This window comes from Lates calcarifer, unplaced genomic scaffold (genome assembly GCF_001640805.2).
Source record: "Lates calcarifer isolate ASB-BC8 unplaced genomic scaffold, TLL_Latcal_v3 _unitig_3936_quiver_2990, whole genome shotgun sequence".
Taxonomy (NCBI): domain Eukaryota; kingdom Metazoa; phylum Chordata; class Actinopteri; family Centropomidae; genus Lates; species Lates calcarifer.
In genome coordinates, this window is record NW_026116616.1 from 6,487 (window position 1) to 15,690 (window position 9,204).

General features: G+C 40.8%; 1 pseudogene; it reads left to right on the forward strand.

Annotated features, from left to right (window-relative positions):
• The first annotated feature begins 6,134 nt into the window (after nt 1-6,134).
• LOC108895155 (spondin-2-like) lies at nt 6,135-8,350 on the forward strand (annotated as a pseudogene).
• Nucleotides 8,351-9,204: the final 854 nt, after the last annotated feature.

Genomic DNA, 9,204 nt, shown 5'->3' on the forward strand with positions numbered 1-9,204 from the left:
GGTAAAATATTGAAATATAGTCAGACGGAGAGAAAGAAATAAAGACAGAAGAATATGAAGACATGAAACCACAGTAAAAGCCATAAAAATATAACTTCTATTTCAAAACATTTTAAGCAACCGGCAAGGTAACTCCATACTGCCAAGAAGACACAAAAACAGAACAAAAAGCACTATATAACAAAAATAAATAAAGAAGCACATGGTAGTTATGGCTGAAAGAAGAAAACAAAAGAGGATGCTATTGCAGACAATTTATCAACTGTTCGAAAAGGTCAAGTAATAGATTAATCAAACAACAAATAATTCATAGGCATCTACATTAAAATTGATTCATTGTTTTAAAATATTTTTTACACAAATATGCCTAAAATCTACTGATTCTATTTTACTGCTATCTTGTTTTTGAAGCCTTCTATGACGAAACAAAAATAATACCTTTGGATTTTGGGTTGCTGGCCAGACAAACAAGCTACTTTAAGATGTTAACCATTACATATATATATATATATATATATATATATATATATATATATATATATATATATATCTGTACTCAGACCAGCTGCCTCTCAACCTGTGACCAAGCCTCACCAAAACCAAATGAGAAAAGGACAGACCTATTTGAGAGGCCCTGCCACTTCTCAAATAGACTGATCCTACAGACATCAAGCAAAGACAGAGAACAGGGTCTTATACCTCTGATGTAGGTCCTATAAATCAGAGGCTTCTAAAATGTGAGGCCTGGGCCCCAGGGCATGGGATAGTTGGAGGGGGGTGCGAAGGGAAAGAGGTGAGGTAAAGATACAGCATGAAGTGAAAGGGACAGGTGTATGTTCTGAAAGCAACTGGAGATTAATTATTATCAATGTGTCCACTGATTTGGCCTGCTAATTGACATATTCAGCAGCTGGAGAAGCAGTGGCTATGGCACACAGCTCACAAAGGCAATTTAGGCAGTTTAAAACACAAAAGTCACATTCCCTCCCTCAAATATGAACACACAGACATAATATTTGTAGCTTTGTATTCAGTATGACTTACACTTTCCAAGGACACCATTAGCCCCAATGCCCATTGTGATTAATGGCTGATAAACTCATTCAGAAATCAATCCAAATAGATGCTCCTTTCAACTCTACAACCTGCCTGAGCATCATGATGTTTTAACATTTTCGTCAGTATTTTCTTCAAGTAATCTAATGGTAGCTGTCTGTGCTAACAGCAAACTGTTATAGCAAATTCAGCATACTTCTGATGGTGCTAATTTGCAATGTTTTATCTGAATGGGGGTTCAGAGTCAGACTCTGAAACAGAAACAGTTCTTGGCCCAGCTCACGCTCTCTAGGAAGACACAAAAAAACTTACAAAAAAATTATAAGAACATATGGAAAAATGCATGGGTGAACTATTAGGCTTCCTGCTGCAGTAGCCTAGTAGTGAAATCTGGCAAAGCTTTTGGCCACGAAACAACACTGACTAACCGCTGTTAGGCCTCTCTCTTCCACATAACCCCTCACTGCCACTCGGAGTTGCCCATGTGCAAATCTGCTTTGTGCAGCTTTTAAAAATCTTTTTTGCTAAAACGGAACAATGTAATCCAGGTGCCAACTGCTCAGCCAATCACTATGAGAGACACGAGAATGAGTGAGATGGAGTGAGAACAGCAGACTCAGCAGCTGTGATTTCCTAATGGTGAATTTATACGCTTGGCGTTTTAATACTCTGCGGTCACCTGATATCTTGGACCAGAGCTGTTCATCCATAATTCTCAAGATATAAATTGCTTTGGTCTCGACATCTAATATTGGCTTGTCTGGCTGTGGTGGGTTTTGATGATTGATAGCACAAACATTCAACAAAGTAAGTTACAATACCAGGAGTCTGCTTCTGTGGAGTCAAACAGTAGGACTCAGATAATGTGTCATAACAGAGCTGAGGCAGATCACACTGTTTATATGACTGAAATACTGTATAACCAGCATTTTGAGTAGCAAATACGGTCTACATTAATGAAACCAGCAGCGTCTTCACAGTTGAATTACAAAATATTCCTTTATCATGCAGCAAAGATGCACAAGAACAGCCACTGAAACACTGAACTATAAACACAAGTAAAAGTTCGGCCAAACACTGATGATGAACACTAATACAAACATAATTTATCCAGAAATGTGCAAATGAATGCAGATGCACACAGATTGCTCCCACACAGAGGAGGAAATTATTCTCGGAAATCAGGGGTGATTATTGCTGTAACAAGGCCCCGGAGATATGTCGAGTGGAAGTTGTGGGACAGAACAGTGTGAAAAAGGTGTAATGTTAAGACCAGGTGTTGGTTACAAGTAAGAAATAATATGTGTATGTGTGTGTGTGTGTGTGTGTGTGTGTGTGTGTGTGTTTGTGTATGATCGAAGGTAAGAGAGACAGGGAGAATGCGGCTGATTATCATAATAAATGATTTGACTGATGTGTCTTTTGCTTTATTTACTGTGTGGGCTTTTATGTAGAGCACCGCATGAGTGAGTGTCTGTGTGTGTGCATTTAACGAAGCCAGAGAGTCAAAACAATGACCTCACATCCTGTCACCATAGCAATGCTGGCCATTAGCCTAACAACAACAAGCTCTGTTATTTTGTTTACAGGCTGTCCGGTCCATTGGGCTGACATATGGAGGCCCCTCAGCGCCCTTCAGCATCTTGACATTCACCCGGTCACTGAAGTCAATGTGTTCAGCCCTTCAGCTTCCTACTTTCTGTTAGAAAGTTCAATGATGTTACTTGGCAGCAAGGCCAATTCCAGCTTGTAAACCAGTTTTGGATAATATTTCCTCGCAATGAAAGCTCGTGCCTCCGCATAAAAAGATGAAATCTGTTTCACAACCTTCACTGATATGAAGCAACAGAGAGGTTAGTGGGTGCAGCAGAGGACAAGTATTATACAGCTACTATACAATCCCACTCTTTTCCGTCCTGATAAATGAATGGTGGTGTAATATCTAATTGAAAGCACACAAAAAGCGAGGCACAGACTGGTGCAAGCCTCAATGCAAGTTAATCAAAATTAAAACACATATTCTCCTGTTCACATCACCACATTTTTGTCTATCTTAGAGTGGAGGTTACTAAAGATTCAGTACCCACCCTGATAAAGGCAGGGATACTGGAGGGTAAGCCAGGTATAGAGATGAATAAGTAAGAGTATACTGACTTCTTTCCTCAGAGATTTATTCTACTCATATATCATCATTATTACCACTGAAATATATAGGATGCTGACAGAACTCCCACCTCCCTACCACAATATCTACCCATATCTACAACTCCCACCACAACTGCAGTAGACACATTGCTTGACTTGCTTCTTCAGTCCCAGTCCCTCATGGTGTTTCCTGACCTATATTCTCTTACACCCTCTTCTCCCTCAGTATTTACAGCTTCCTTTCAAACAACATGCAACTGAAAGTTTTCCTACACAAACACACAATCAGCTGAGACCAGAGCCAGCGTGTTTTTAAATCAAGACCCTCTGTCAGTTTTCTAGTCATATGCTGAAAACATGAAGAAAAAATAGGCCAGTGTGCACTTGTGGAACTGTTTCATCACCACAGCAACGCGAGAGGCAATAATATAATAACATCAGCTGAGGCTGTGGACAGTGTGCGTGAGAGTCTGTCACATCTGTCTCTGAATCAACAGGAATTCCCGAACAATAACAGGGGACAAGGCGAGGAGAAAACAGTACTCAAGTGGAACATCAGTACAGTTCAGTACAACAAACTAAGCATTCACTTATATTCAAACAGCAAAGTATCAAATATTTCTATTAAAAGTGCTGTAGAAGATGAAGATAAAGATTGTGTGATTTTGTCAAAACCCCAAATGCAAGCAAGTAGACAGAAAAGACAGAAAAATCCTAAAGGCAATCGAAATTTTTTTTATTCCAAAACATCTAGAAGCTCCAGATTTAGCATGTAAAAGGACCTTAAGTGGAGACTGTTTTGTCTACTGACAGGTCTACCTAGCTACGTGCAATTAAGATACCTACTACTGCTACTATTCAGTTTAGCTTAATACTTTATTGATCCCTGTGGGACAATTTATCTCTCTGGGGAGGTTGAGGGTCAGAGGTCTGCAGCCAAGCAACAGACTAGGTGCTAATTTCCCATGTGCATTTGGTACCAGTGAATCCATCCATGAATTGAGCCAGTAGTGTTCTGTGTCCAAGAGAGCAAAACTGAAAACCACTCACTTGAGCCGCAGTGCTCACACTTCTTTCTCTCATTTTGCTCTACTGCCCTCGATAAAACTGAGCACAGGGCAGCACTGTTCAGTGTGCAGGAGCTACGAAGGTGGTGATGAGTTAACTTTCCTTTTTCAAATGTCACTGACTGAAAGCAGGCTGCACTCTAAAGTCAAAACAATAAATCCTGGAAATCGAGAGAGGTTGACTGAGGGCAACTGGTGTGTGTGTGTGTGTGTGTGTAGGTGTGTTAGTTTGTGTTTGTAAGAAACGTGACCATATGGAAATCATTAGATGTGGGCTGATTCAGCTCGCTGGCATATTTGTGTGTTTGCACGTGAGTGACTAGTGTGCTGTCCGCCACCTCCAGGTTCAGTAAGTCAAACACCACAACCCAACCTCCACACACACACGCACGCAAACATTCCTATCTTAACAACAGCAGACTGTTGGACTATGCTGGCCAAGTATTGAACTTTATATTTAGCTATTTTGAAAAAACAAAAAACAAATGTTTTTTTGCTTTGTTTTGATAAAATACCTATAAATATACTTGTCTATCTATCAAAGAGGGGGCCTCCATTGCCTGTCTGTGGTGAACAGACAGGGACATAAATACATACAAATGCCTTCCTTAAAAATGTATTATTTCACTATGCTGTTTTTGACAAATATTCATGAAGTGATATCACTATTATTAAGACTACGTTGCTAATGTAGTGTTGCAAACTGACCACAAAAGTGGTCAAAAGGCAAAACTACAAGGTGCAATGTAAGAGCTCAAGACTGCACCTACAATAAACAAAAACCTTCCCCTTCAAAGTAGTCACTTAATGCAGCAATACACCATTCCTAGCCATCCACGCCAGGCGCGTTGTCATGATGGAGCACCCAATTGCTATGGCGCCAGTGCTCTGGTCATTTGCACTGAAGAAAATGTGTCCTCTCACAGACTCCTCAGAGCATTGCAGTAGAACTCTCTATCGATGCACAACCCCGCAAATGAAGAGGATGAAGCGCCATCTTTGGTCATGGAGACTGCAAAATCCGCAACACAGAGGTGGAAGAGCTTTCTGTTTATATAAATATAAGTGTAATATTAACAATATATTACACAATCATTGTGGCGAGCATTGTGCCTCCACACTTCCAGTGCTCGTGCACTTTAAACCTGCACTGATCAGAGCACTGCGTCTTCTCAGCATGCTGCCAAATCCAAGTTCATTAGAACTACACACCTGAAATATCCTGCCAAAAAAAAAAAAAAAAAAAAAAACTTTGTGAAAGTGATAGGTTTCTGCTAAACCTTGAATCAGTGACATCAAACACATGACTTCTTTGTATCTTATAGCCTTTACTTCCTCAACATTTTGTTGGATCATGCTTCAATTCGCCTGACTTTATAAGCCCCTGAAAAACACATCAAAGGAGTTATGCAAATCGACTGTGTCATAGGCAATATAACTTCCTACATGAGTCAAAAAGCAGCACTGGGACTGGATCTAGCTGCTCAGTTGCAATTCAAATACCTCACCAAGAGACATTTAGAGATTTCTAGAAACACATTATTGGCCTCATCAGTCATATTTGTAGGTATAGAGACCTACAGTTTATAACTGTTAAATGACACTCTACCCATGGAGCTGCACAGGACCCCTGGCTGTGCATCCAGAACTGCTGAACACATTAGCTAGTTAATGGGCTACTTATAAAGTGTAGGAGAGAAGGAGGAAGAGGAGGAGAGCCAAAGTCAAAGGGCATGAAGGGGGCAGGGAAGTCATTGACGAGCAGATAGAGAGGCTGAGAGACAGGAGTGGAGCAAATTGAGAAGGGGAAGGGAGCAAGAGGGGGAAAGGGGGGAGACAAAGGGGGAAAGGAGGGAAAGAGGGAGAGGAAAGAGAGGGGTGAACCTCCTGAAAGACATAAATAGGCGAAAGAGCACTTGGAGCCTTGCAGTCACTCTTCCCGACAGCCACATCCACCGCTCTCCTCTCCCCTTCTCCTCACCTCCAGCCCTCCTCTCCAATCATCTGCTGCAACCCTTCATTCATCTGGAGCCCTGAGCAAAACCAGTGAGTAGTTTCTGCACCACACATCATCTTGTTGCTACACAACAGAACAGATATTTACATATGGAAGACACTGCACAAACTGATGGGTGTGTGGAACAGTGGAACTTTATGCAATCGTACTGTAAAGTGACTGAGCTTCAAACAGTAAACAAATGTGACAAGGAAGTGTGGATATAAGACAGTTTATGTAGATTCTATGTATTATATTTTGGAAGAATTAGTGTGGCAGTAAAATGCAAAAATCTGCAGATAAATCTTTCACACATCTGGCTCTATGTTCGTGTAAATATGCAAATAGCAAGAGCACCCATTGTCATTTTATGACAAGTTCATTAAGAAAAGAGTTCTGAATGAAGAGAAAGTCTGCCCATTTACAAATATAGAATTTTTAATTCTGATGCCATACACTCGATAGTATTTAACTGAATGTGCACGCTGTTCATGTGTATATCTCTTAGAGGCAGGGCTATGCTCCACATAAAAAGAATGCATGACCCTCAGGGGAACGTTTTAACTCCAGGGCTCTATTAATCAGGGACACATAACAGTGTCAGAATCGTGCTGCTAAGTGAGGAACTGAGTGAGAAGAACCATATCACTAAGAATTAAAATACAGGGTAGTGAGGATGATAAGATGAGGTAATCCAAAGATAGGAAATGCAGCTTTGTTCTACTACATAGTATTTTTGAGGCAGGAATGTAGCGCTCCCCAGGCTCCAACAACATTTCACTATTTGCACTTTAATTAATGTCAGATCTCCAGCTGCCAATCCTGCATTGCTTAACTTGAGTTTACAAGTCTAAATAGTGGAATATAAACAGTGGAAAAAGTGAAAAAATAAGTGAAAAAATGCTCCCTCTGACTCACATGCCCCAACAGTTAAACTAAACAGTGATGCTGCAGCCAAACAATTTGCCCTTTTCTTTGATTGTCTTTTTCAGTCCTGCCATGTACCAGATATGACTGGAAAAGGTCAACTCCACGTAGAGACGTCAAAATAAATGAGAAAAATGATAACTAACTGCAAATCAGACTAGTGCACAGCTTTTAATTACACAAGGACAAAGGACGGGAATATGTCCAAAAAGAAGGATACATTCTATTTGATGAAATAAAATTAGTTGAATCTTTGAATAAAAAGTGATAAATCAGAACTCAGAGTGTTCAGGTTTGCAGCTGGATGATTAAGCTTGACAAAATCACTGACTTTTCAACTTTTTGTATTCCCTTTAATATATCTTTTCCAGGTCCTTTGTCCTCACCCAAAATCCGCCTTCATGGAGACCACCAGGAACATCCTCACCATCTCTGAGGCGCTCTACCATCTGATCGTCATGATGCTGACACTGGGCCAAGGCATTCACTCAATGCCTGTTCCCACTGATGTCCCCATGTGCACGGCCTCAGAAACTGCACAGTACAGCCTAACATTTACCGGCAAGTGGACCCAGGGCAGCTTTCCCCAAGCAGTATCCTGTCTACCGTCCTCCTGCACAGTGGTCAAACCTCATTGGTGAGTGCAGATTGGAACTACATTTTGAATAGCTTATTATTATTATTAGAAGCAGATGTAGAACAGTATTTGGATTGGTTGAGTATAAGAAATGTTTCCTCTGCTGTCCCCATTGCTCAGTGCTTGGAAACTGATTCAGTATATAACAAGTAAGTGGAAAAATTGATAAGGATGATAATACATTTTCTTTCCATTAGTAAATTTACAAAAATATGTTTATATCCCTCAGCAGAGATGCATATAAACTGGCTATTGCAGACTTAAGCCTGTTCCTTTCCTTTTCCCTCTCTCTGCTCTTAGGGGTGACCCACAGCTCCGACTACCACATGTGGCAGCGTAATGAGTTTGCCAGCAACGGAGTGCGGGAGTTTGCGGAGAAAGGCGAGGCCTGGATGCTCATGAAGGAAGTTGAGGAGGCCGGCGAACGCATCCAGAGCGTTTATGGGATCCTCTCCGCTCCCGCTGTCGTGGGAGGAACAGGCCAGATGAACTCAGTTTGAGGTCTTCGCCCGGCACTCCTATGTAAGTCACTCAACACCTGGATTACCTCAGTCTGGGTCAGGGCATTAAGGACATCAGAAGCCTTTTGCTAATGGGTCAGTACATAACAAAGTATTGTGATGCTTTTTTTAGCCTGGGTCAGAGGACTTTCTTAAAACTGTTGCCAATCCCTCCAAATTTACTATGGTTAAGCAGTCTACAATACCAACAACATTTTGGTGCATTTATCTCACTTTTCCCTTCCAAATAAATGTTCTACACTCATGGGTTTAACTAGGTCTGTGTAAAATATGCCTGACTGCTTGTGTGTTTGCCCTTGTGAACTGTGTTGAGAAGTTATTTCCACTGGGGATTATCTATTGCCAAATCACAGCAATAACTATGAGTAAAATATTATTACCAAGAGTAACAGCCAAAACTATTAAAAATCAGACCAGGAACAAGTCTGTTTTTAGCCAAGTAATAATTTGATGACAATAAAAACAGTAATATTATGAGAGAGAGCACACTAGGTTTTTAACTAGGTTGAGGCAGCAAAATTGTTAATGCTACTTTAAAATAACCCCAGACTGATTTTTCCATATGCAGCTTCCTAAAGGGAGCTTCTGAATGTAGCAGATAATTTATGTCCCGACAAATTATGTAAAACTCTGCGGGTGTTGGCTGTTAAACTTCCTGCTGATGAGTCCCTGGGTAGGGTCATAAAATTGGGGACGCATCTGACCAAACACTATGTTAGGTTTGGACAAGCGACGAGACAGAGTTAGGGGAAAAAGAAGAAACAGAGGTTTGGTTTGGAGGGAGAGAAATGGAAAAAGTCCAGTTGCAGACTGAAGATGTTCACCTGCACAAAACAAACTATACTTTGACACTGA